General features: G+C 50.4%; 1 pseudogene; it reads right to left on the bottom strand.

The window, feature by feature from the left end:
• The window catches only part of LOC146205993 (uncharacterized), a 60,127-nt pseudogene that overhangs the window by 11,976 nt on the left and 21,198 nt on the right, over nucleotides 1–26,953 (bottom strand).

The following is a 26,953-nucleotide window of genomic DNA, read 5'->3' on the forward strand; positions in this document are numbered from 1 at the left end:
GCTGACGACGGCGCTCTGGCCGTCTACTTCTCCATAATCGTCGCTAGGCCTACATTGCTTAGCATGGAAGCCACAGCGGACGCCATTTTGTAAGTGATCAGCGAGACGTTTTATTAAAAGGGTCACTCAATCATGAAACTTCCTGTCAACCCCATTGTTTTGTAGTGAAGAAAATTATTTTCGTCGATGTTTTAGCAGCAGAGCATGAGTATAAAACATGGCCACCACACCGGCGGAAGAAAAACTCCAAACGTATATGGGTGAATATTTCTCAAAAAGGATTTATGTTTTTAAATTCCCCTGCCTGGGTCCTAAAATTATTACGAGAAAATTAAATTTCAGCACACTTTTCTGACACTGGAGCAAGAGAGCTGCCGTATCGCTGGCGCGGACGGCTTGCGGAAGGCTCGAAGGGCACGGCCGGCGTGGCGTTGTTTCCGGCGGCCGGGGCAGTGCTGCCGCGGACGATGGCGGCGGTCGCGCTGAAGGTGGGTGTGTGGGAAGAACTAAATCGCGATTCACTACAGTCTGTGTTCAGTTTTCAGAAACATGCTTAGTACACTCATTGGGAGTCATGCTGGTTTTGAGCAAGCGCGAACACGTACAGGGCTGTGTTCGCGCATATAGGCGTACTCACGCCCATATACACCGTTTTATCGAGAGCAAGCAGAAGAGGAGGAAAATACTCTCTAACCAAATTCATTGCCCTGGCCCACTATTGCCAGTACCGAGTGAGCTGTGCAGCGCACGCTTCATGCATAGCAGAGTGGCTTTGCACCTCAATATATTGTCATTTGAGAGACCTAAATGTCTTTACTAGCACTCCTTTTTAGTAGTAATGCCATCGGGACAGCAATGCGTGTTTATGGACTGCACAAACAATCAAAGAAATCGCAAGATGATTGCCGAGGACCTATGCGGGAAGCATGCAAGGCCGAGTGCGGCTGTGATATGTTTCTGCTTCACCGCTTTACAGTCCATCCTGATTTAATTCGCCTATGAACGTTTTGTGTAAGCCACGCAGAATTAGTACCAATGACGGACTCACGAATATGATGCCCATTTTACTTCCTCCGCTGTAGTAAACACGCGCGCCGGGCAGGCCGTGCCTCCCGATAGCCCTCCGCGCCAACGATACTATCGGCGGATCTCTTCCGCCGGCGCCAGAAGAGCGTGCTAAAATCGGTTCTTCACTTAAATAATAAGCCGACAACAACAACAACAACAACAAAAAAAAAACAAGAACTTCCTTGTAGATCTCTGATCCATACCGCGTTGTTAGTAATTTCAATACGAACAAGTTTCTCAACACAGCCTGCTACAGCCTCTGGTGCGGCGCGCGAGGCTCATCGTCTGCAGGCTGGCTCCGCTGATATGATGTCACCGAAATTTACTCTTTCTTTTACTGATACAATGGGATCGGCAGTGAGGCAGTTCGACGAGAGACAGTTTACTCTAGCGCTGAGTAATTACAAAGCACCGTCGGATGTGCCTTCGATGCGAAACAATTAAGGCCTAGCGACGGCTAGGGAGAAGTACTTGGCGAGAGTGTCGTCGTCCGCCGCACCGGCAGGCGCACCGCACCGCCTTCGTAAGCGCTGCGGCACGTGCTGCGAATTTGTCGTCTTCGTTAATGGTGCAGCTGAGAGCGCACGTTTTTCGACGTTTTGCTCAACAATACGTCATGCAAATGATGCCGCTACTACAGGACGGGGATACGAAGTTGCTGCGCCGCCGGACGTACAGCGTGATCAAATCCTAGCTATATAACACGGCCACTGCACTCAAAGCATCATTGCGCCCGACGCGGCCATTCCATAAAGCTAGGCGGCAGGCCATGCGAAGGATCACCTCCGCGTCCCACTGTGCATATGTCGCTTTGCTTCGATAAGCGCCTGTATCCGACGCAATGCTGTTTTGAAAGCAGTGACCGTGTTATAGCTAGAAGTGGATCACCATATACGTACCTGGGTAAAAACGTCGACGGTTGGTGCTTTAGACACTACTTTTTTTTATGTGCTGTTCTTGAACCGTGGTGTAACTTGAAAGTATACCTCGTTGAAGCAGGACAGCTCGATTGTATGCTGTTCTCACTTGGTAGCCGGCGCATCACAGAAACGCATGCATTCGCCAAGCTCGGTATACGTGATAGCAGCGGTTAGCGGCATAACCTCGGTGAACGCTGCCCGTGCCTTTAATGCGAAATGAAAGCAGTGCAACATCGAATATAAATATGCACGGTCGAGAGGAAATACATGACATAAAATGGGTCGTACTTCAAGTTAAATTAATGCGGCGATGACTGGGAAATCATCTTTCGCAGTATGTGTATTCCGCGTTCGATAGCTGCCCGTGCGGTTCATTTGCTGTGTGTTTGTGTGTACAGTGACCATTGCGAATATAAAATATAAATTAATGTACGTGTATCGTCAAAGATACAATAGGTACATCCTCACAGTTATCTCTGACGAGTTCGGCCTGCGGAAGCGGAGCGCAGTCCTTCGCAGTCGCCACGGCCGTTAGTGCTGTTTCCAACAGCTGCCGTCATGCCAAACGGATTGTATACGGTTTGCTGGCGCGCTCAAATAAAACACAAAATAGTACCAAGGTGTAGGATAGCTTTCACAAACACCGCGAAACAGCACTTTTATACGGCCGCACCGCGGCATCAACAGGCACAGCACAGAACAAGATGGCGTCAGGAGGAGCCGGAGCGGACTTTCGCAGTTTGGCTCATACGGGGCGCCACCATAAAACTAAGATGGCTGCGCCCAGGCATCGAAACTAAAATCGTATTGACTTAGGCAGAACCACTATGCTGCAGACAGATCCAAGCCTGCATAGGAAGATCCTGGGGCCCTATTCTCGACACACATGGCTGCAGTTCGGCGCCATTTTTGTTCTCTGATTGTTTCGCAGAACAGTCACGTGTTTCAAATTTGTGGCGCGAAATTTTGGTGTGTCTAATTAGTTGTTGTTGTTATGAACTTTATTTTCCACCGATGTAGGAGGCCCCCTACTCCCCGCCCCCGGCACGCAGGCCTATGGGACGGAGGCCGGGGCCTCCGCGACTAAAGACAGGCGAAGCGACAGTGTTTCTTCGCGAGTTCAGCCGCCAGGCGGACAGCTTGCTGCTGGTTGGCGGGGGACTCGCTCCGCAGTAGCAGTTCCCAGGCTTCTCTACTATTTATGTTTTCCTTGGCGCCAGGGGAATCAAGGCATTGCTAGATTATGTGATCCAGAGTACCCCTTTCTCCGCAGGTTTCGCATTTATCGTCCGCCTTTTCCTCTACTTGCGCGTGGAAAAGCTAGACGGGACTTGGGAAATTCCCAGCTTGCAAGCGCCGCCAAGCGACGGCTGCCTTGTTAGTTAGCGTTCGGTCCGGTGGTGGCAGGGACCTTCTGCTAAGTCGGTAGTGTTCTAAAATTTCCTTATAAGTTTGCAGCCTCTCGTCCATCCCATCGCAATCAGGCGGCTCTACGGCTGCCCGGAAGTAGAGAGCTCGGGCTAGCTCGTGCGCCGCCTCGTTGCCGGGGACGGACTCGTGCGCGAGGGTCCAAATAATTCGAATCTTTCTTTCAAGTTTTCCTTTCTCTAAAATTTTGGCTGCCTCCTTCGAGACCCTCCCTTTTCCAAAGTTCCAGACAGCTGTTTTGCTGTCACTAATAACTATGCTGGCTTCCGTTCCAACGCAAGCGAGCGCTATTGCAATTTTTCAGCAGTGTCGAATTAGCTTTTTGCGGTGACGTAAGAATGACGCGAGCGTGAAAACGGATTTTTAGTAGCGGTATTCATGATGCATGGAGGGTATATATAAGTAACTGTGGAGGGAAAACAGAGGTATATATGACAGAAAGGGAAGCACTTATTACGCTTGCATTACGAATGGGCTGAAATGAACCACCCATTGTCAAGAGCCGACTCCTGAAATCTGATTGGCTGACGTTGTGTGGCGGAAAATACGTCAAACATAAACATTTATTGATGACGTCAAAATGACGTTTCATTACGTAAAGGATGTTCTGTCATTGCTGTAAATGACCTAAGTTGGGCGCCGCATTTTGGACTACTCGAGGCGGCCGGGAAACAAACGTGGCGAATTCGACGTGCAATGTAGGCGGCTGTTAACTTACCGCAGTTTGGTACAGATTTTGGTGGGTTGTTAAGTAAGCTGACACATCTTTTGTAATTGCAGAAAGCACTGAAACGACGTTATAAGGGAAATTATCAGCTGCGTCATCTTTTAGAAGATTAATAATGAAGACGCAGATTTACAGCCGCACGAGTGTTGTACCTACCCTCCCGTTGCAAATGCTTTGCTCTCATAGAGAAACCATCGATCCGCGTCGTCGTTGCCCAGCGCAGCAATGCGGCCCGCTAACTCAAGCGCTTAATCTGCGCGAGACGAGGCATTTTAGAGAGCAACAGAAGGGGAAGTTGGGCAAGTTGTAGGTTGTTGATGATGGTTTCGTGGGCGCTGTTTAACACAGAGACAAAAGAAGAAGAAGAGAAATAAAGGCACCAGTTCTGTGTTTTCTTCTCTTTATTTCTGTGTTAAACAGCGTCCACCAAACCATCATGAATCTCAAAGAGCACCACGGTACCTTCTAATCATCTGTCTGATTGGTTCGTGAGTACAACCTGAGTGGTCATATGATTCGATGGTTGTGCAGGAACAGCGACAGGCAGCGAGGGATCACCAAAGACTTTCTTAAACGTTGGCCCTAAACACTGCCCTTTTTACCTTGCATTATTCACTCACTGCAATGTTAATGAATTGAACAGCCTTTCTACGATGAGCAAAGCAAGCAAAAATACCCACAGCTTCTATTTTAATAAAGAAATGTATGTTTCATGTACATGGCACATGTTCGCTTGCCATATGTGATGTGTTTCGTATATAAAGTTTTCTTTTAATATGCATGCGGGCTCACCATTTGCTTGTTTTTTAGAAAGAAATAAGTACTCCGGAGCACGTTATGACGGTACGCTCTAATCATATGATGTAGTTGAGTGACATTTTGTGTTGATTCCTTTTTTTTAATACAGCCTCAAAATATTCTCACTTTATTGATATGCATTTTACCGTTTCGACAGTAAGGAATACGCGCGCGCGGAGCCGCCCTAGCTTCATACCATGATTGGTTGGTAGGTTGGGAACTTTGGGATATTCACGGGGAGGGGGGGGGGGAGGGGGGGAACCGGACACGGGTTATGCCGGCCTAATGTCGCGGCGGCACTCTTGGTGTCCGGGGGATGGGGAAGTGGGATGTTGGGAGGGGTGGGGGGGGGGGGGAGATCGTCTTGTCGTCGTGGCCCGCACCAAGCAAACAGCCCGATGAGCGTCGGCAGGTCGGTGGTCCGGTGCGCAGCCTCCGGTGCAGCAGCGCTTGCGGGTGGTCCAGGCGAGGCCTGGTACTGCGCCTCTGCGAGGCACAGGAAGGACTGCTAGTTACAGCAGGACACCACGCCGATTGGGGCAACCGCCGCAGCAGGGGAGACCGCGATAGACTGCTGCCAAGGCAGCAGTGCGGCGGGTGGCGCTGTGGAGACCGTCCGTAGACAGCGCGCCAAGGCCCGCGAGCAGGGAGCCCACGGGAAACTGTGTCGCTGGAGAATCCGGGCGGCAGCAGGGAGGCCCGCTGATTTACCTCTGCCGTGGCAGAGGTGCGGCGGTTGACGCTGAAGAAACCGCTGGCAAGGCGGCGCGTCGAGGGCCGTGAGCACAAGGCCCACGGGAATGCTGGCGAAGCAGCGGGGGAACCGCAGAAGCGGCAGGGGACGCGGGTGCGTCAGGGCCCGCGGACCGTGAAGTCCGCGGGAGACTGGCAGTGGCCAGCAGGGATGCGCCCACGGAGGAGCTGCAGTGGGCCGCCGCAGTAGCCATGAGCCCGGTCCAACGCAAGGGCGCGCCGCAAACGTGGAGGCAACGAGGGGAGTTATGCGGGGAAATCCAGGTCACCGGCACAGCACTGGGTCGACGCCTCGAGGGCGGAAGGGGCGCACTGTGAGGGTCCGGTGATCCTGGAGTCGGTTGCAGCACTGGGTCGCACCTCTCACGCAGCAGCTACGAGGTGCGCGAAGGAAGTCACGGGTCCGGGGCACTACGGCAGCAGGAAGGTTGGCAGAAGCCAGCGAGATGGGGACGATGACCCAGGGAATGTGCACCAGCGGGCTGGAGCAGGGAGGACTGAACCCCCGAAGGGGGCGAACAGGACGCACAAATGCGTGAGGGACGGTCAAGGCTGACGAGAGCGCGGCGAGAGCGGGAGCGCACGAGCTCGCCGGAGCGAGCGCCGCACGCACCCGCTCTCGCCGAGCTCTGAGAGGCGACTGACGCGGAACGCGCCTAGTCGCAGAGGAGCGAAAGACGCGTGTCCGTTCCCCTCGAAGATCCGAAGGAGACTGCCACCATGATTTCCTCAATCATCTTTCGCTTTCTTTTCTTATTGTCCGTTTATCCCCCTCTGCACGTGTACGGTAAGCTGAGAATCGCCTAATTAACCTTCCTGCTATTCAGTTCTGTTTTGTTCTCTTTCTCGGATATCTTTTACGTTTCGCAAGAGCTTATCGCACGCCAGCGCATGAAAATTTAACCGACTAGGAGTGAGGCCCAGCGTATGCCTTCTACGTCGTGTGTGTGTGGAACACGCTTTTTCTCTCTGCGCTGCTTTCCGCGCTCTACACAGCTCAAGCCGACACAATATGTTATAACCGTAGCTTTTCATAACGCTGTTTTTCGAAAAAGAAAAAGATGGGTAGCACAGCCAGTATCTAACAGTAATTGATACTTTGAGACTGCGAGCGTTGTCCTCACGGATGGACATTACCGGCTGCGCCGGCGCCTCTTCATCAGTGCTGGAGCTACTTTGGAAATCTGTCGATTCCTTCTGTTTTCGACCAAGTCCTTAAACGTTTTAGTTTCTGCATTTAAAAGCCGCTAAGTGAATGTGAGAGGTCATCAGCGCTTATGAACAGCAATGCTACTTCCCCCTCTCATTTTGCACCAACCCACTGCGATTATTCCATTATTTAAGCTCTTCAGCTGAAACTCGCGCAGCCTTTCCGTGCGTAGCTGATGCCGAATGTTCGACCGCAAGTATGTCATGACACACCGATACCGCAACGCCACAATATACTTCACTCGCCTCACTGCAACTCGAGGCTTCCGAATCACGGAATGCACTGCAGAGTATCGGTTCCTGCAGGAGCACCGTCGATTTTCATAATTGGCGCCAATATATAGTAGCAGACGACAGCGCGCTTTTTTCTGTCACTTTATTTCTCTTTTTCTTCACAATGCGTAACCCGATTGTGTGCTTACGTAACCTGGCACCGTCCTACTGCACACGTCACGCGTACGTCACAATTTGAACAAAATGGCGAATTGTCGAGAATAGGGCCCCTGTTTGAGTCATGGCGCATATATCTATCAGAAGCGGGAGAATGTTAATCGTTCCTTAGGAACCACTCTCTCTTCTTGCGCCCCCAGTAGTAGTAAGTGGTTATTTATTAGTGTTTCGAAATCTGGCGATTTACAGCTCCTTCGTAGACACACCTTGAAGATGTGTTTAGAGTGGTTTACTGGCAAAAACCCAAAGTAAACGTCACAATGTAAAATGAGCATAATGCAAAGGAGAATTACTGATGAGAGCCAGAAGATGGGAAGGACCTTGCACCCTTTGCAGAGTATTTACTAAGCCCAAAATGTAAACAGTTTTCACCGTTCACGCACCAGTGTCTGGAGCCTGTTTCACATAACACATATAAGTTCACTGTATATTTAAGGCCATGTGCACGTAGTGTCCTGCTGCTAATGGATCGCAAGTCCGGTCCACGCATGCAAGTAGCCAAAGTGCCATGGATCGCCACCTCAAACTTGAAGAATAAATTGAGACAGATTTTTAGCGCTGTGTTTTCCAACAAGAACTTATTTTTAGGTGCGCATTTCTCTCTTAAACCGAAATCATAATCGACACCATTCAGCCATGATTTGGCTCTGTATTCGTAATGCAACTTTCAGTAAATGCGTAGCTTCCTGCCGACCACAAGGCAAACTTGTCAGAACAGTTCACAGCATGCCACCTTTTTTTTATCTTATCTCCGTCGTGATTGGGGAAATTACCTCTGATTACGCAAAAGCAAAGAGCCTTTATCGGCGGCGAACGATTGATTCATCTGGTGCAATTTAACAGTCTAGAAGAAATACTGTGAAGTATGAATTTTTTCATTGAAGATATTAACTATTGCACACAATCGACGAGTGCACCAAACACAAAAGGCAGCACCATGCATGTTTGACGCCCAAAATACTACAACCCTTACAGACTGCATTCACGTCAACGTGTCCATGCTGCATTTTCACCACGTCGCCGAAATGTTTGCAGAGCTAACTGATGTTGAGGCTAATAACATACGCGCTAAAATGCAGTGGTTATATATGACATTAATATCTGCGATGCACTATGCAAGAACCATGACCATCGCTGTGGGAAATTTCAGTATGAGCATCCGGGAAGTCAGCATTTTCCTATTTCCTACCAGGGAGCTTGATTGCTTTGTACGGTTAATGTGCAGTGCACGCTATTGCACCATCCCTCATGTCTATGCGCTCACTACATGTAAGTGCTTGCAGTAATAATTCCAGTCAATAAAAACAGCCCCATTACAATCTCCTCTGTACACCTCATAGAGGGTGCACGCTTTCTTGTAGCAGCATGATTGTAGTCGCGCTCATGGGGGCACTTTTGAGAAAAGTGTGCATTCATAGGGCAGGCACAACCTATTTAAATGAGCCAACCAAAGCGCTGACATGCACCAGGTCAAACACATCGAAAGAGGACGCCACATGGTTCTTGCCGATGCGGAGAATGCATGTTTACTAAAAAACAGTACAGGAAACGTTTTGCGCCACTCAAATGTAAAATACTCTGCATTTTCGTAAAGCTAGAGCATACTCCGAAAGCTTGCCGCAATACTTTAAATTAAAGGCGCGGTCAGTGATAAAGTAATGTGAAGAGGCGTATTTTTCATGGCTCGTGGGCTCCATCATATTTCGATGCTCAGGGAAACGGAATATTTAAGCTACATTGATTAAACTTTGCTAAAGTAAAGTTTAAGCAATTTTTACCTGTGTACCTGAAAGCTTATCTGTAACTGTTATGCATGACCAGATATAAATGTTTGATTTTGCATCGCCATTCACTTACGCGCCGTCGCGCCACCAGCCGTCGCGGAGAGCGCGACCGGTTTTCCGAGGCGCGTGGACGGGAATCCCGAGGACGAAACTGCTCGCTTGTTTTGAACTTAAATATGCAATTATGCTCTTTGATGTGATGTTTTCTCGGCCAATATAGGCCCAAAGGTGGTCCCCGGCTGGCTTCCAACTACTTCTTCGTCCGGAAAAGGCTCCGCTCCACCGTCCGTGTGCGTCAGGCGGGCCCATGTCGTTCGCGGACTGCGCACCCGCTCCGATGGACTCCCGCCAAACTCCCTGTGCCTCGCTACCGCTGTCTTTATCTTTCCCTGCTGACGCACCGATCACATGCCACCCCCGTGGTTGACTGACAGCAAGCTCATGCGTTATGGCATTGCTCGCTTATGCACCAATGCAAATAGGAAAGAGGGCGCGTAGTTTTAAAGGAGTATAGGAGGTATTCACGTGTAGGCTGCAAGAAGCGGCGTATATAGTTGAGACCTACGCCCTAGATAGAGGACTATCTTGCTTTCCTCAAAAATCTCCACTGTTCTCAATGTGCAGCAAAGCACAACTAACACGAGAATCCCACCTACCGCACCTACACAAACCAGTGGAGGTATATGTGGGAGGGAGCCAGGTACCGAGAGTCAGTACCATTAGGATCCTGGGATATTTCCTACAGCAGAATAGGAAAAACGCCACCATCCTTAAAAAGCATCAGACGTATGTCAACCAGGTAACGGGGATATTCAGGCATCTCTCTCAGGAACAAAGGCCTCAGAGAACACTGCCCAATAGCTTCGTGCCTTCATAATCAGGAAGATAGCTTGTGGCACCCCCTTTCTCAATCTCAATCCTGGTGAAGAAGAGAAGTTAGAGAAAGTGATCAGAACGTCATTCTAAAGGGCTTTAGGCATCACCCCCCCCCCCCCCCCCCAACTCGTCAACAGAGAAGCTTCTAGCTATGGGAATGCATAATACCTGGGAAGAGATTGCTGAAGCGGTCAGGGATGCCCAGATCTGGCGGCTCAACTCCACAATAGTGGGCTTAAAAATACTATAACAACAACAGCTTCCGTCCGGTGTGCTACCCTATGTCGCTGAACACCTGGAGCTTGAGACGCTGAAACTATTTAAAATTGCAATTATCGATAAGAATATGCACCCGATTCATGACAAGGAACGAAGAACGCATAGAGCAAAATTTATTCAAAGCAAACTAATAAACGACCCTCCTGAGGAATCAGCCTATTGCGATGCTGCCTGCGGGCTAAAATGGGCCGCGGTCATAGCAGTGGTAGATGGGAACCACTCCAAGAAAGTCATTGGATCCATTATTTCGCGTAACGCATTAATAGCTGAAGAGGCTGCGATAGCGCTAGCATGCACTCTAAAGCCAAATCTATCCTCTCAGATAATAAGGCGGCTGCTAGGAACTTCTTCAAAGCCTATTTTCCAAGCAGGTGGCCAGTCTACTAAGAAAGCGCTTTCAAAACGGGAGGTTTCAGTCATCTGGGTTCCAGCTCACGAGGGTCTTCCAGGCAATGAGGCTGCCCATTGCCTCGCTCGAGATGTATACGCCCGAGCGGCCATAGAGACACCGCTACCCGAAAACAAAGTACCCCTCATTACCTACAAGGAGCTCTCTGAGACTCCCGGACTAAGCAGAAGGATCTACTCATCACCAGATAGGTCCTTAACACCGTCAGAATGCAGGGCTTGGCGAAAAATTCAGGCCAATAGTTTCTTTCCTCATGTTACTCTGCATAATGAGTTCACAGCTGACCGAGAGGCTTGCAATCTCTGCAACGTACCTCTGAGTCAAAATCATTTCATATGTGCCCCAATTCTCCGGGAGAGAAAGAAACTGATCCCATTGATCAAATTACCTGGGATTCCTATGTCCGCAGCTCAAATGCGGATGAACAGAAGATCGTTCTACGCCTGGCAGAGGAGGCTTACTCAAAGACTTTCTCTGCGGCCACGGCGCAGGAAAGCCGGCAAGAAGATCCTCCCCCTGGCTGAGCCCCTGCCGCGAGGTCCATGCCGGTGTAAATAAAGTTTTCTCTCTCTCTGAGGTCGTATTACCAGATGGCGCGTCCATCGTCACGCCTCGCCCGCCATATCAGAGGTCGTCGGTGGTATCGGCGCTCCCAGTATCAGGTTCGCTCTCAGGTGCCCGCCGTACATTGGAAGTGATCCGTAAAGATTGATCAATTTGTTAAATACTTCCACATCCACTTTCGTTGTGGAGCCCTTTATGCACACGGAGTCTGGAGCGGCACTTTCGTGCTCCGGTACATAACACTGCCTGTTCGGTGTTGCAACACGGATTCACCCATGCAACAGCTAAACAGCAGAAGTGGCCGGCTGCCCGTTGGGCGCTACACGACTTGCAGCTCATTAAATTTGTTGTTAGGTGCCATTGAGGCAGAACACATCTTGAAGAGAGAGCGCATTATTAATGGCCCCAATTCCAAACTGACGTGGCCAAGGAATGCACATTTCTAGTGGCGCTAGTCGACAAACTGCAGGTCGACGCTTACATAGGCGCTGTTCCAACAGTAAAGCGAAGCAATGCAGTTGCTTAATTTGGGTGACAGAAGGTCGAGCAAATACTTTCACACACTCGCTACATAAACGGTTCACCTAGCGAGCATATTTGAGCAACGTAGCTCTGCTTAAAATGCACATAACCTACGAAACCTAGGTTCACAGCAACGCGATGTGCAGCGATAACTTTTGATACAGTTGTAACACGTCACTTGCAAGTCAAACGCCAGCTAAAACAACAGTCACATCGCAATTTACTCGCCTCTAAAAACGGCACGCCGGCCGTCGACGCTCTCACACACGCGTGGCTCTTGGCTTCGCTCTCTTGTCCAAAAATTAACACTTGCATCGATTTGTACGTTTTAATATCTTCATCTGTCGCAAAACTTGTGAGTGCACTTCACAAGCAGGCCCCGATATCGAGGAATTCAATGCGAAGCAGTGGTCTTGTAGTACGCCGCACACCACGACGAAGTTAGCAGTCGTACGAGCCGATGTTTTCACGAAGTCGAACAGTTTATCGAGGCCGACGTTTTTCTTGTTCCACGAAGTACACGGGTGCAAGTACATATCTTCTCGCGGTTATCGCTGGCGCACGGAGAAATTCCGACAAGAGACGAAAAGCGCAGGCAGGATCACGAGTTTACTTCCGCGCTGGTTGCGGCGCCCGCACACACGACCATGCATATGGCGAATGCCGCGCCCCTGGCTGTGACGTCACGTGCATACCTCCTGTCATAACCTCCTTTATATACTCTGTGCCTGTCAACTCCGCGCTCCGCGGCCGTCGCCGCCGCTCCTCCTCCGTTGACAAGTTACGCCGCTGGCTGCCGAGAGATGGCGAAAGCGACGTAGGGTCACGGGCTGCTTCAAGGGAACACCGAATGGCAAAGAAAGCACAGGTATCTCAGGAGGAAATCGACCAAAAATGGGAATCATATCGACAAAAGAAACTTCAGGTGCAGGCCCTCGTCCGAAGTAAAATAAGACAGTCCACCGATCGCTGGATGGCTGATATACACGATGCCTCGAGAGGCGGAGCAAGAAAATTTTGGAACCGTATAAGCTGGCTAGGGAAGAAGAATCAAAGAAAGCAGGATCGGATTCAAGATAACGAGGGAAATTGTTTAAAGGGAGATAACGCAGTGAACTACATTACATCAGTTATAGCCGAGTCATTTAAGAGCGACGATAGGGTAATCTCCGCAAATCAGGAAGCAACACAAGGTAGCAGAATACAAAGCAGCTTAGAACTGACCAATCTAAACTGGAAAAAGGCAGAAAAAAATATTCCTAAAAACACATCTACAGGAGATGGAATTCCGATCAAGCTGATTAATGAACTCGGTCCAAAAAGTAAGGAAACGCTGTTAAAAGCTCTGGAAACAGTCATAACGAATAAGCAAATTCCGGACAGCTGGCGGCAGAGTAAAATGAATTTGATTTATAAAGGGAAAGGAGACAGGATGCACATAAAATCCTACAGGCCGATTACCATAACATCTGTTATGTACAGGTTAGCCATGCAGGCGGTGAAATTAATGGTGCAAGCATGGGTTGAAAGTAACAAGATGCTCGGAGAACTTCAGAACGGCTTTAGAAATGGTAGGCGCTTAGATGATAGCCTGTTCGTGCTTACCCAATGCAACGAAATATCTAGAGTGGAAAATAGACCTTTGTATTTGGCCTTCCTGGACATAAACGGGCGTACGACAACCTAAGCAGGGAACTCCCGTGGAACATATTAAAAGAATGTATCGGTTATGAGATGATAGAGTTCCTACAGGAAATATACCGGGATAACAAAGTAGAAATTACGTGGGAAGGGATAGGAAGTACGGAGGATGTCATAGTATGCAAAGGATTAAGACAAGGCTGTCCTCTATCACCGGTGCTGTTCATGCTTTATACGATAAACCTGGAACGGAGGATACAAGACAGTAACCTAGGTTTTAACCTGTCATATAGATTAGGTGGAAAGGCGGTAGAGCAGCGCCTCCCCGGTTTGACGTATGCAGACGATATTGTGCTGCTAGCTGAGAGTCTGGAAGAATTGCAAACTCTAGTTAAGTATTGCGGAGACGAAGGGGACGCTCTAGGCTTCAGTTTCAGCGCGGTTAAGTCGGGTCTGATGATTTTCAACGGCTCAACTGATCAGGGTCTTAAAATACAAGGCCTTGAAATACCTAGAGTAGCAGAATATAAATATCTGGGGGTATGGGTAAACGAAGGATTGGCATACATTGGAAAGCATGAGCAATCACTTAAGGCCAAAGGGCGAAGGAATGCCTGGATAATGAAGCATAAGGCATTGTGGGGATACAATAGGTATGAGGTTTTGAGAGGTATTTGGAAAGGAATTATGGTGCCCGGACTTACTTTCGGAAATGCGGTTTCGTGCCTAAAATCAGAGGTACAGTCGACATTAGAAACTAATCAGAGATCCGTTGGACGATTAGCGCTAGGTGCCCACGGCAAAACTACAAATGAGGCGGAACACGGAGATATGGGCTGGGCATCTTTCGAAGTGCGGGAAGCTCAGAGTAAAATATTATTTGAGGAACGCCTGAGGAAATTGTACAGTAACAGATGGGCAGCTAAAGTATTTAAATACCTGTACCTAAAAAGCGTTGACTCACAATGGAGGAAAAGAACTAGGAAACTAACTAGTAAGTATGCTAGTAACAAGGACGGAGAAATAAAGAGCATTAAGCAACAGGTGAAAAACACAGAAGGTAAAAATTGGATAAATTCGATGGAAAAGAAACAGGGTGTGGAATTATACCGAAAGTGGAAAATGCAGATCAGGAAGGAAGATTTCTTTGATAACTCAAGATGCAGTGCCCTACTTTTTGAAGCTAGATCAGGGTGCCTTAGAACACGCAGCTACAAAAAGACATTTAACAATGGAGATGACGCATGTGCTATATGTGGAAACTCCAGTGAAACAATTGCCCATATTATACTTGAATGTAATGGTATCCATCCGGAAGTTGGTGCAGGCGCAATCACTGTTCCTGAAGCTCTGGGGTTTAGAGATAACAGTGGCCGGGTGAATAAACCGGCGGTGGAAACTAGCAAAAAACGACTGGAAGATTGGTGGCTTAAAGGCAGAGAAGTGACATAATGTTAGTAATGTAGGAACAAATTTAATAAATAGAATGATGGTTTAGTTAACCATTCTAAATCAATAATTAAGATATAGGGAGAAAAATGAGCATGATAGCTGAGCGTTTCAAAGGGGACGCTCCTATATTCCATCCATCCATCCATCCATCCATCCATCCATCCATCCATCCATCCATCCATCCATCCATCCATCCATCCATCCATCCATCCATCCATCCATCCATCCATCCATACATCCATTGTTACAGTTGGTGTCGCTTGCGCCACCAACTTGAGCGTTTCAAAGGGGACGCTCCTATATTCCATCCATCCATCCATCCATCCATCCATCCATCCATCCATCCATCCATTGTTACAGTTGGTGTCGCTTGCGCCTCGGTATCGCACCGCTGCCACCAATTGTTAGGTTTGGGTCGCGTGGCTCTGGGTAGCGTACCGCTGCCAGCAGTTATTACGTGCGGCGCGCGGCCCCTCGGTAGCGTTGGCCTGGCGGCTCCGTGGACGGCGGACGGCACCAAAGGTGCCAGCAAAGACGAGGCGTCTTTTAACGAAACAACCTTTACTGCAACATCATGAAGAAACGGGCAGTGAAGCTGACCCGGAGAGATTACAGACACTCTCACACAGCTGGTGTCTAGCGTCGTGCCAACGGCGCGTCAGAGTAGTCTCTATCTCAGCGCAGTCGGCCGCTGCCTTTTATAGTTTTTCCAGTTCACAGGGAAAGGGTAAACCCTCACAGGAAAGGGAGAGCCAAACATGTTGGTTCACGACGAATGACTCAATCGCAGGTGTTCCGACCTCATCTCCTCCACCTCCTGCAGACAGGAGAGGGCGACGCACTCTCCCTCGAGCTCCAGGCTTGGCCAGCTTTTGCACACACACGCACGCACACACATTTGGCGCGTGGCAGGATAACGTTGAGACTTGTCGGCGGGAGGAAACGTTGCGCGGCCGATGAACGGCGCCGAAATGGCCGATCCGCTCGCGGTTCTGCCTGTTGCTATGCGGTGGCCGCGTCAGCTGTCCCACTTCTCGGTGGAGAAACGTAACAGACTGCCCCGCCGGGGGAGGGAGATCCCGAAGGGCAGGGGACTGCATCCGCTGTCCGGAGGGATCGGGATGTTGCTGCTAACCGGGGTCGCCCGACTCTGTTTCTCTTGAGCCAGTCAGCCTGAAGAAGCCCTTGGCAAGTCCGGGTTTCCAAGGCACTGCAACTTGTCTTCAGGAGAGATTTCTGACAACCCACAACGTCACAACCACGCTAAAAACTCAACTGGTCAGCCAGCAAGCACGGCACAATCTTCACTAAGTTATGCCAGACTATTTCCCTCTTATGCCCCCATTTATATTAAAGGGCAGCTCAGCAGCACTTGGAACGCGTCCACAAATTTGAAAATCGCCTTTTCAAAACAGCACTTAACAAAGATAATACAATACAAAGGTTCAAAATCCTATGCCAGGAAGAAAAACACCAACTAGTGAATACAGGCTTCTTCTCACGTCATTGGCTCCGACTTTAGCCATCGGTGTTACCGTTGAGATCACCCTTTTCACTAAAGCTACGGCTGTCCGTTTCGCGGGACAACCTTACCTTCCTGTTTCTGGGCAAAGAAACACATGAGCACGAATCACTCATTTTTCTAAACAGCCTATCCCTCTCCTTACGCTTTGCGCACCAGTCACGCGATTTCTCGGCACGGGCGCATTTGTGCCTTCGGGATAATCGCTTTCTTTTCCGCGATAGCCTCAACTTGCTCCATTCTTTCTCGCGACTGCCTTTCCGGTTTTTTTCTACGGCAGCACTGGAACACAGGCGTTTTGCTTTCTTTTCGCAATCGTTTGAGTGTCCTCTCCTTACGATGGCAGCATTCTTTATCGTGCCTGCCCTTTCGCGTTTTTCGTCGGCAGCACGGGAATACTAGCCTTCTGCTTTCTTTCTGCAATCGTTTGCTCTCCTTAGGATGGCAGCATTCTTTCTCGCGCCTGCCTTTCCGCATTTTTCGGTAGCAGCACTTGAATACTCTAGTCCTACTTTCTTTCGGCGCGAGCTCTGGCAAGCTAGCGGTAACCGGAGCTAGTAGGACACCGGTGTCATCGAATTGGTCAAAGCAGTCAAAGTGCGGTGCCGCGTCTGCATCGAGGCCAGCAGCGCATGACTCACCTTCAGACAAGTCCGAACAACAACTGCTCACGCCAGTCGCGTCAATCCCCCTTCTAGGCATTTGCTCTGGCGGCTCGCCACTCAGTGCGTCGCCTCGCTCAGAGCTAACCGGGGCACGGTCAAGCTCCTTCGACAGCTGGGGCGCTTCGGATTGCGCGAGGGTCATATGTGCCACGTACGCGTTCTCACTGAGGTTGCTTTCGCGAATACAACCTGGGGCACGATCGATTCTGACTCCGCTCTGGTCGTTCGCTGTCGCCTTCGCAAGTCTCGCTCTCCACAGCGGACGCGCACTCCTCGTCGGTCTGCCCTGGCTGATCACAACTCGCGGGCTGCGCAGTGTCCCTGATCGGCACTTCGTTTTTCTGCGTGCCCTGCTCTACGAGACAGCTGATTTCGGAAGCCGAAATTTTCTCCTCTCCTAGCTCGTTTCCAGCTCCGTCGCGCTCTACACAAGCTTCTGCTTCTGACTCGAGAGACGGTTCAGTTACTGATAGTTGCCCACACTCATTTGATGGAACTGTATCTCCTGCAGCTACTTGGGTCGGCATGCAGTTCACCTCGCTTAACGGCGTCAATTCGGACTTCTCGCCGATTAAGCCTGCGCTAACCGTCCCGGCTAGTGGCTCGACCAAGGTAACACAATACTCCTCTGTTTGAGGCTCGGTCTGCTCGCTACTGCGGTCACGTTGCTCGGCCGCTTCCCAAAGCTGTTTCTCACACTCCGGTGCAAGTTCGATTTGCTCCGGAACTTCCGCACTGTCTAGCCATTCGTTTACAGCGGCTTTCAACTGATAGGCCAAATCAAAGTATGCCGTGTTACAATGTTTCTCGCTCTCATATCTTTTCCGAAGATCCTGAGGCGTTATCTGATATCGTATCAGCAATGACTCTTTTAGTTCATCGTAATTTTTCAAGCGGTCGCCAACCAATCGCTCGATTTCTTCCGACGCTTCAGCGGAGAGAAGAGCTACCAACTTCTGCGCCCAACCATCTCGCTCGAAACGTTTACTTCTGCAGACATTCTCAAACTCTGCCAAATACTCGGCCACATCATCGGCAATGAGGAACGGTGGCGGACCATCTCGCGGTATTGAACCGTTACACTGAATGGCATTGCAAGCTTTAATCCTTTCCACGCTCCTTCTATGTGCTGAAATCTCCAGCTGCATCAGTTTCCTACGTTCACGCATCTCTTTCTCGTGACGTTCACGTTCCTCTTTCTCGTGACGTTCGTCAATGATCTCAAGGCATTCCGAAAACTTGTCATCTTCAGCTTCCAACGCAAGAATAGCCTTTAACACTTCTGGTTTTCTGAGTTTGTCTGACAAATTCAGACCCAGCTCCTCCGCAAGCTCCAGCAATTTCGGTTTCCGCAACGACTTCAAATCCAAACCCATGGCTGTTGCGAATGCTGCCTTCTCTACTGCCCACTATTACCTTGCTGCAATTAACCCAGTAACAACGACAACACAATTACCAGCTCTGTTCTCTACTTAACAAAAGCCTGGCAAAACTCAGTAGAAGAAAGTCCCGCACTCACCAAACCTCGCAGCCAAGAATCCAACGCAGTCGTTCCGCTGCAGGCAACCAGTCATCACACAGGGCTCGTTGCACTGCTCCCGCCTTTTCGCTAAGCTGCTTGATTCACGGGTCACGCCTCGGACATCTCCGCTCTTCCCACCAGATGTTGCACCTCGGTCAGGCCTGGTTCGTTTCACTGACCACGGTCACTGCTTGGTCGTCCTCGTCTCTCCGCTGTTCACCAGTTGTTGGACGACGGTATCGCCTGGCTCGTCCCTCCAACCACGGTTACGGCTTGGTCGTCGTCGTCCCACCGCTGTTCACCAATTGTTACAGTTGGTGTCGCGTGCGCCTCGGTATCGCACCGCTGCCACCAATTTTTAGGTTTGGGTCGCGTGGCTCTGGGTAGCGTAGCGCTGCCAGCAGTTATTACGTGCGGCGCGCGGCCCCTCGGTAGCGTTGGCCTGGCGGCTCCGTGGACGGCGGACGGCATCAAAGGTGCCAGCAAAGACGAGGCGTCTTTTAACGAAACAACCTTTACTGCAACATCATGAAGAAACGGGCAGTGAAGCTGACCCGGAGAGATTACAGACACTCTCACACAGCTGGTGTCTAGCGTCGTGCCAACGGCGCGTCAGAGTAGTCTCTATCTCAGCGGAGTCGGCCGCTGCTTTTTATAGTTTTTCCAGTTCACAGGGAAAGGGTAAACCCTCACAGGAAAGGGAGAGCCAAACATGTTGGTTCACGACGAATGACTCAATCGCAGGTGTTCCGACCTCATCTCCTCCACCTCCTGCAGACATGAGAGGGCGACGCACTCTCCCTCGAGCTCCAGGCTTGGCCAGCTTTTGCACACACACGCACGCACACACATTTGGCGCGTGGCAGGATCACGTTGAGACTTGTCGGCGGGAGGAAACGTTGCGCGGCCGATGAACGGCGCCGAAATGGCCGATCCGCTCGCGGTTCTGCCTGTTGCTATGCGGTGGCCGCGTCAGCTGTCCCACTTCTCGGTGGAGAAACGTAACACCATCCATCCAATCCATCCATCCATCCATCCATCCATCCATCCATCCATCCATCCATCCATCCATCCATCCATCCATCCAATCCATCCACCCGTCCGTCCACCCGTCCGTCCGTCCGTCCGTCCACCCACCTTCGCCAGGCGAGAGCCGGGTGCGCCGTTTGTGTGCCGGGTGCGCCGTGTTGCAAAGCGGTCCGGATAGCCACGCGCTGCCGCTGTCTCGCTGTTTCGTGGACTGTTCTGCTGTGTGCAGGGTCATGCTTCTACTTTTCTCTGCCTTCGGGTGCTGCAGGAATACAGCATTGCACCAACTGGTAAGTGCCAACTTTGCTTTGTCCTTCCGGCGATCGCTGCGTAGTATTCAGCTGCTTTGAGGCTTGCAAAAAATAGTGACAGCACCAATGTGTTTATTAGGCGTCAATATTGCAATAGTAATGTTAGATGTGCACCTGTGCTTTCTGGACTGCAATGCTAATTGCTTCCCTGCCTAGCTCGTCTGCGTAGTGTGTTAGTGTACGTCCTGCGAAGCTTTTTTTTTTTTTGTTGCAGTATACGCTAATTACGAAAATTTGTGATAAAATAGAAACACAAGATTTACCTATTGTGAAGATGACTACTTTAAAGTGAGTTAAACCAAATCTTGCAAAGCCTATATTAGTTTCCCTTCTCGCACTCAACCGCATTAAGGCCTGTGAGAAATAATGACAGCACCAGAAGTGTGTTTATTACGCGTCAGTAAGGTAATAATATTGTCACGTACAAGGTGATTGAGGATATAAAGAATAGCAAAGGGGTTAGCTCCGATACAACAGCGGTGAGCAGCACAGACGCAAAACCCGCAAGCGACACTTCGTCGTTCTTCACTCAGTCATGCGCCACCTGGCAACGCTAGGTGGCATTACTCCCTCTTCCGAAAAAAAAAAAGAAAAAAAAGAAGTGAACACGGGCGGTGAGAACGGTGTGCAAAGTAAGAGAGTCGTCACAGGAGGTGGCCGTGCGTTATCGTTGGTAGTACGGCTTCAGCCGCACAATGTGCACAATGTCCGAGCTGGGCTTTCGATGTTTTGAAAGTGCGGCGCCGTCTGGAATAACTTCATAACTGACATCACTCACACGACGCAACACTTTGTACGGCCCGAAGTAGCGGGAAAGGAGTTTCTCTGACAAGCCTGGACGGCGAACTGGTGTCCACACCCAGACTTGATCCCCAGGTTTGTAGTGAACCTGGCGGTGCCGGAGGTTGTAGCGGTCCGCGTCAGAGGTCTGCTGCCGCCCGATGTGCATACGGGCAAGCGTCGTGTAACTCAACTCAAATATGTGGTCGATGAGCTGCGAAGTGAAAGCTGTCCCTCTGTCGGTAATGACATACGAAGGGGCGCCATGCCGCAAGACTATGTTATGCATGAAAAACTCGGCTACTTCGGAAGCTGTGGCATGAGGGATTGCCTTTGTCTCAGCGTATCGGGTCAGGTAGTCAGTAGCGACTACTATCCATTTGTTTCCCGCCTGCGACAAAGGGAAAGGACCAAGGAGGTCCATGCCGATTTGGTCGAACGGAATACGTGGTGCTCTAACGGGCTTGAGAAATCCGGCAGGCTTCAGGGGCGGTGTTTTACGGCGCTGGCATTCGCGACAGCTTCTTACATAGCGTTTCACAGTTGCGGAGAGTCCTGGCCAGTAATACATGTTGCGGACTCGAGCAAGCGTCCGTGAGTAACCCAAATGACCAGACGTCGGTTCGTCGTGGCAAGCAAGTAGAATATCCGCACGGAGCTCGCATGGTACTACCAGGAGGAAAGCTTTCTTGGCCTTGGGAGTTTCTTTTATACAAGACGCCTTGCTGCATACAGAATGAACCAATGTGCCGAGATAGGCGTCGAGGGAGCGTCGTATCACGCCCTTCCAGATAATCGATGAATGGAAGGATGTCTGGATCAGCTCTTTGTCGATCCCTGAGCTCAGATGCACTGAGAGCTCCTAGAAAGCCGTTGTCGCTATCGGTTGCAGCATCGTCAGTGTCAACGGGGGCTCGTGACAGCGCGTCAGCGTCTTCGTGTTTGCGGCGTGACTTATAAACAATAGTTATGTCAAATTCCTGAAGTCGTAAACTCCAGCGTGCAAGTCGTCCCGATGGATCTCGCAGATTTGCCAACCAGCATAAACAATGATGGTCCGTGACGACTTTAAATGGTCGGCCGTAAAGATAGGGGCGAAACTTCATAGTGGCCCACACGACCGCCAGGCATTCCTTTTCCGAGGTGGAGTAGTTGGTTTCGGCGCGAGAGAGTGTGCGGCTAGCATAGGCTATTACTCGCTCAATCTCGTCTTGATGCTGAACAAGGACCGCGCCAAGACCGATACTACTGGCGTCAGTGTGCACCTCTGTGTCAGCCGCTTCATCGAAGTGCGCCAGAACAGGGGATGTTTGAAGGCGCTCGCGAAGCAAAGAAAAGGCCGTCTGCTGCTCAGAGTTCCACACAAAGGCGGTGTCCTTCCTTGTGAGGCGCGTTAGAGGTTCCGCTATTTGAGAGAAGTCCGCAATGAACCGCCGATAATATGCGCACAGGCCGAGAAAGCGCTGAACAGCCCTCTTGTTAGCTGGAACGGGAAACCGTGCGACGGCAGCAGTCTTTTCGGGATCCGGGCGCACCCCATCGGCGCTCACAACATGGCCAAGGAACTTGAGTTGTGTATACCCGAAGTGGCATTTCTCGGGCTTCAGCGTGAGGTCAGCAGAACGGAGCGCTTCCAGTACAGCTCGAAGGCGTTCGAGGTGTTGGTCAAATGTTTCGGAAAAAACAACTACGTCGTCCAAGTACACAAGACAGATCTGCCACTTGAGGCCAGTGAGGACGGTGTCCATCATCCTTTGGAATGTAGCTGGGGCAGAGCACAATCCAAATGGGAGTACTTTGAATTCATATAGGCCATCTGGAGTTACAAATGCGGTTTTTTCTCGGTCTCTTTCGTCTACTTCGATTTGCCAATAGCCGCTTTTCAAATCAATAGATGAAAAATACTTCGCACGTCGCAATCTGTCCAGTGAGTCATCGATGCGCGGCAACGGGTATACATCTTTCTTTGTCACATTATTCAATTTCCGATAGTCGACGCAAAATCGAAGAGTGCCGTCTTTCTTCTTGACCAGGACTACTGGTGAGGACCACGGGCTTTGTGAAGGCTGCACAACACCATCATCCAGCATCTCCTGAACCTGCGTCTGGATCACTTCTCGTTCTTTGGCAGACACACGATAAGGCTGCTGTCGTATAGGGCGAGCGTCTTCGTAAGTAATGATGCGATGTTGCGTGATGGGCGTTTGACGAACCTTCGAGGAAGAAGCAAAACTGTGCTTGAAGTCCAGCAACAGTAGCTCTAAGGCCCGCCGTTTCTCCTTCGACAAAAGGCAGTTAATGTCGATGTTGTCAAGAGATGGCTCATTAGTTTCGACTGCCGTGGATGTAAAACAGACCGGATCGTGCGTAACAGGGTCAGCGAAAGCGATAGCAGTTCCCGGAAACAAGTGCCGGTGCTCATTAGAAAAATTTGTGACAAGGAGTGCAGCCCGGCCATTGTGAAGCGACAATAAACTTCGAGCAGCGCAGATGCCTTGAGCAAGCAGGAGTGAATGGTTCGCTTCCGCTACAGCATCGCCGGCACGGAAATCGTCACAGGTGACTTCCACAAGAACACTGCTTCGCGGCGGCAGCGAGACGCTCTCGGCGGAAACGCGAAGTGCGGCACTGCAAGGACTGTTACTATCTCGTTCGGCAGATTGTCCCATCGAAAATGTGACACGTCTATTTCGCAGGTCGATAACTGCTCCGTATTCTCGCAGAAAGCGCAGAAAGTCAATGCCGAGGATAAGGTCACGGGAACAGTCACTCAAAACGACGCAACTAACGATGAACGTATATCTGTTAATCTGAATACGAGCCGTGCACATCCCCTTTGGGGTAACTATATGACCGCCGGCGGTTCGAAGGTACACACCTGGCCAAGCAGTGAGCACCTTCCTCAAAACAGTCGCCATGCGACCACTCAAAATCGAATAATCCGCACCGGTGTCCACTAATGCATTGACTGGAGTGCGACCGTCTAAAATAACAGGAATGTCCAGAGAAACGCTTTTGGCTTCCCTAGGGGACGGTACCAGCAGCTCGCGGTCGGATCGAAGCGGCGACGACGGGAGGTCTTCAACGCAGCGACTACCAGCGGCCTCGCCCCCGAACGTCGCTGTTTTCAGTTTTCCCGACCAGGGCTAGACGAGCGGCCTTGCCCCTCTCGCGAGGAGCCTTGGGTGGACGTCGATGAGCGCCTTGGTGAAGGGGAGCGGGACTGACGCTGCGAACGAGATGAACGCTGTTCCGCCAGGTACTCTTCAATAACGCGGGGTCGTTGACCAAACCGGGGAGGAGGCGAGTCGATGCGGAAGCCTTGAAGACCGAGGCGTCGATAAGGACAATCCCGGTAGAGATGGCCTGGTTCACCGCAGTGGAAGCAGAGTGGACGGCGGTCAGGCGTGCGCCAAATGTCGGCTTTGCGTCGGGGCAGGGGACGTTCGTTGAAGTACTGCACTGGTTGCACCGAGGGCAGCGGAACTGTAGGCGGCGCGGGAATGGGTGGCGGTGAAGGAGGAGCCTGACTCTGCAGAACTTCCGCATATGTGGGACGGTTTTCGGTCCCCGACAGCAATGGCGGGCTCGTAACTAGAGGCGAAAGAGGGCTCTTGAGCGCCTGTCGTACCTCCTCTTGCACTATAGCAGAAACGGAAGCTGGCGATTGCTGCAGGGGGTTCCAGAATTTTCTCAGTTCTTCGCGCACGACACTGCGAATTAGTTCGCGCAAAGCATCAGGATGCCGCTCGGAAGATGCAAATGACTCCGCAGTTGTGCCAGTATGGAGAGGTTGGTTATAAGCCGCGGCACGTTGTTGGAGCACCCTTTCCATTGTGGCGGCCTCCGCAAGAAATTCATTTACAGTCGACGGTGGGTTGCGCACAAGTCCTGCGAACAGTTGCTCTTTCAAACCATGCATTAAGTGCCTGACCTTTTTGTCCTCGGACATGGCGGGATCGGCTCGCCTGAAGAGGCGCGTCATGTCCTCGACGTATGCTTGGACACTCTCATTCGGCATCTGGATGCGGGAGTGAATGGCACGTTCTGCATGTTCGCGACGATCCGCGCTAGTGTAGGCCTCGAGCAGTTGACGACGGAATTCCTGCCACGATGTTAACATTTGCTCTCGGTTCTCGAACCAGATCCGGGCGCCATCCTCAAGGCTGAAGTAGACGTTCCTTAGTTTGGCAGTATCGTCCCACTGGTTCAAAGCAGCGACACGCTCAAACTGAAGGAACCAGTCCTCCACATCCTCAAAGAGGTCACCATGAAAAGGCTTCGGTACTCGAGGGGCCTGCAAGGTGTAGTTACAGGCCGGTGCGACGCCCGTTACCTGCTGAGCAGAAGCACTAGATGTCATGGCGGCGGGTGATGGCTGAAACTCCGGAGACAGTCCCTGGAGCCGTCGACTGCAGCGATGCACGGGGGTGTCCAATGGCACAGGGCTGGCGCGACGTCTTTCAGATGGAGACTCTTGCATAGGTGATCTTACCCCGCACCTCCACCAGAATGTCACGTACAAGGTGATTGAGGATATAAAGAATAGCAAAGGGGTTAGCTCCGATACAACAGCGGTGAGCAGCACAGACGCAAAACCCGCAAGCGACACTTCGTCGTTCTTCACTCAGTCATGCGCCACCTGGCAACGCTAGGTGGCAATATTAAATGTGCACGTGTATTTTCTGGACTGCGATGCGAACTTCCTCCCTGGTTAGCTCGTCTGTGTGGTATGTTACATGTGCTCCAGCGCAGTATTTTTTGTTTCGCTAACTGCGCAATTCTGCAAAAAAATAAAAAACACAAGCTTTTCCTATTGTGACGATTATTTTGGAGTGATCGAAACAGAAAGATGCAACGTGTATATTTGTCTTTCCTTGTTTTTCTAGTTAAAAAAAAAAAAAAAAAAACGTTTGTACGACGCGCTGAATCATTGAAAGTAACAGCTGATACCAAAATTGTTCTCCTTACAGATCTCAATGGCATACTGCGATGCAATTGTTCCAATAATCTGTAAATCAAGCTGGCTTCTGAAGTGCTATCAGTGACAGCAGTCACCGTGAACTTTTTCCCTACTTGTGGCAGCTATTCATCACACCACTTCTACATGGTACTCTTGAAGCGCAATTGATGTTGTGAAATGTGTAAATAAATGCTGGTGCCTTTCTTCTTAAATTTTGTTTTATTGCAGCGTAGACTAGCATTGCAATTTTTCTATTACCATTGGTGTTAGCGGAGCAGTCATGCAGTTTTTCGAGCCATGCGCAATTTCTTGAAACAGCCTGACATAAAATGTCATATAGCGTTGGGTGTTATTGCCTAACAAGTATCATGATCACTTGTTATGCTTAGTGGATGTCGGCCTTACAAGTAAATATGCTGAATATGCACGACTCATGCTTAGGAACAGTTATCTCGCTAGCGAATAACAGCGCTCCCGCCCCGCGCCGACATTCGTACCCGTGCGACCCGTGTGCCTCGACCCCTACGTCAGCGGCGCCCTCAGCGAGGGGACCGCGCAACTTTACTCGACGGCGCCGATCTATTGTTCGCGCGGCGCGTTGACAGGCATAGAGTATAAAGGAGGCTATGCTCCTGCAGACTGTTTTGAGGAAAGCAAGCAGGAATAGAAGAAAACACTCTCTAACCAGATTCATTGCGCCGGCCCATTGTTGCCAGTACCGAGTTGGCTGTGCATTCGCACATTTCATGCAATATATGTCTCACCAGAAAACAGCGTGAAGCAGCGTGGCGATGTCGTCGAGAGATAGAAAGGTTAACACGTAGACCGGCAGAGTCGGAAAAGCAGCCGAACGGTGGCGGACGGAGAAACGAGAGATGTGAGCGCGCTGAAGATGCGAGGAAGCGGGAGGCGATCGTCTCCCATCATGCTTTGCCTGGATCCGACAGGGGATGGCACGGCGCTGCAATTTGTGGAAAGATCTATTGAAGACATCCCGTAATGAACATTACTAACGAAGCTAATCGTGTGAACAAAGCGGGCGTTAGGTTGTTTCTTTCGGCGAAGAATAAATAGAGTGGATTGTGCAAACGAGAGAACGACGATGGAAGCAAGAAAAAAAGCTGCCACAAGAAGTACAAGAAGGTTGTCGACTGATGCGTTGGGGTTGTTTATAAGATCCCGACGTCATGTGGCCATTTTTACATCGGCAAGACGGACGCTGCATCAACGATAGACTATATGAACATGCTAAAGGTGTCGAAAACAGGTCACCCTGAAACC

This window comes from Amblyomma maculatum, chromosome 1 (genome assembly GCF_055883805.1).
Source record: "Amblyomma maculatum isolate TAMU_Amacu chromosome 1, ASM5588380v1, whole genome shotgun sequence".
NCBI classification, from domain to species: Eukaryota; Metazoa; Arthropoda; class Arachnida; order Ixodida; family Ixodidae; genus Amblyomma; species Amblyomma maculatum.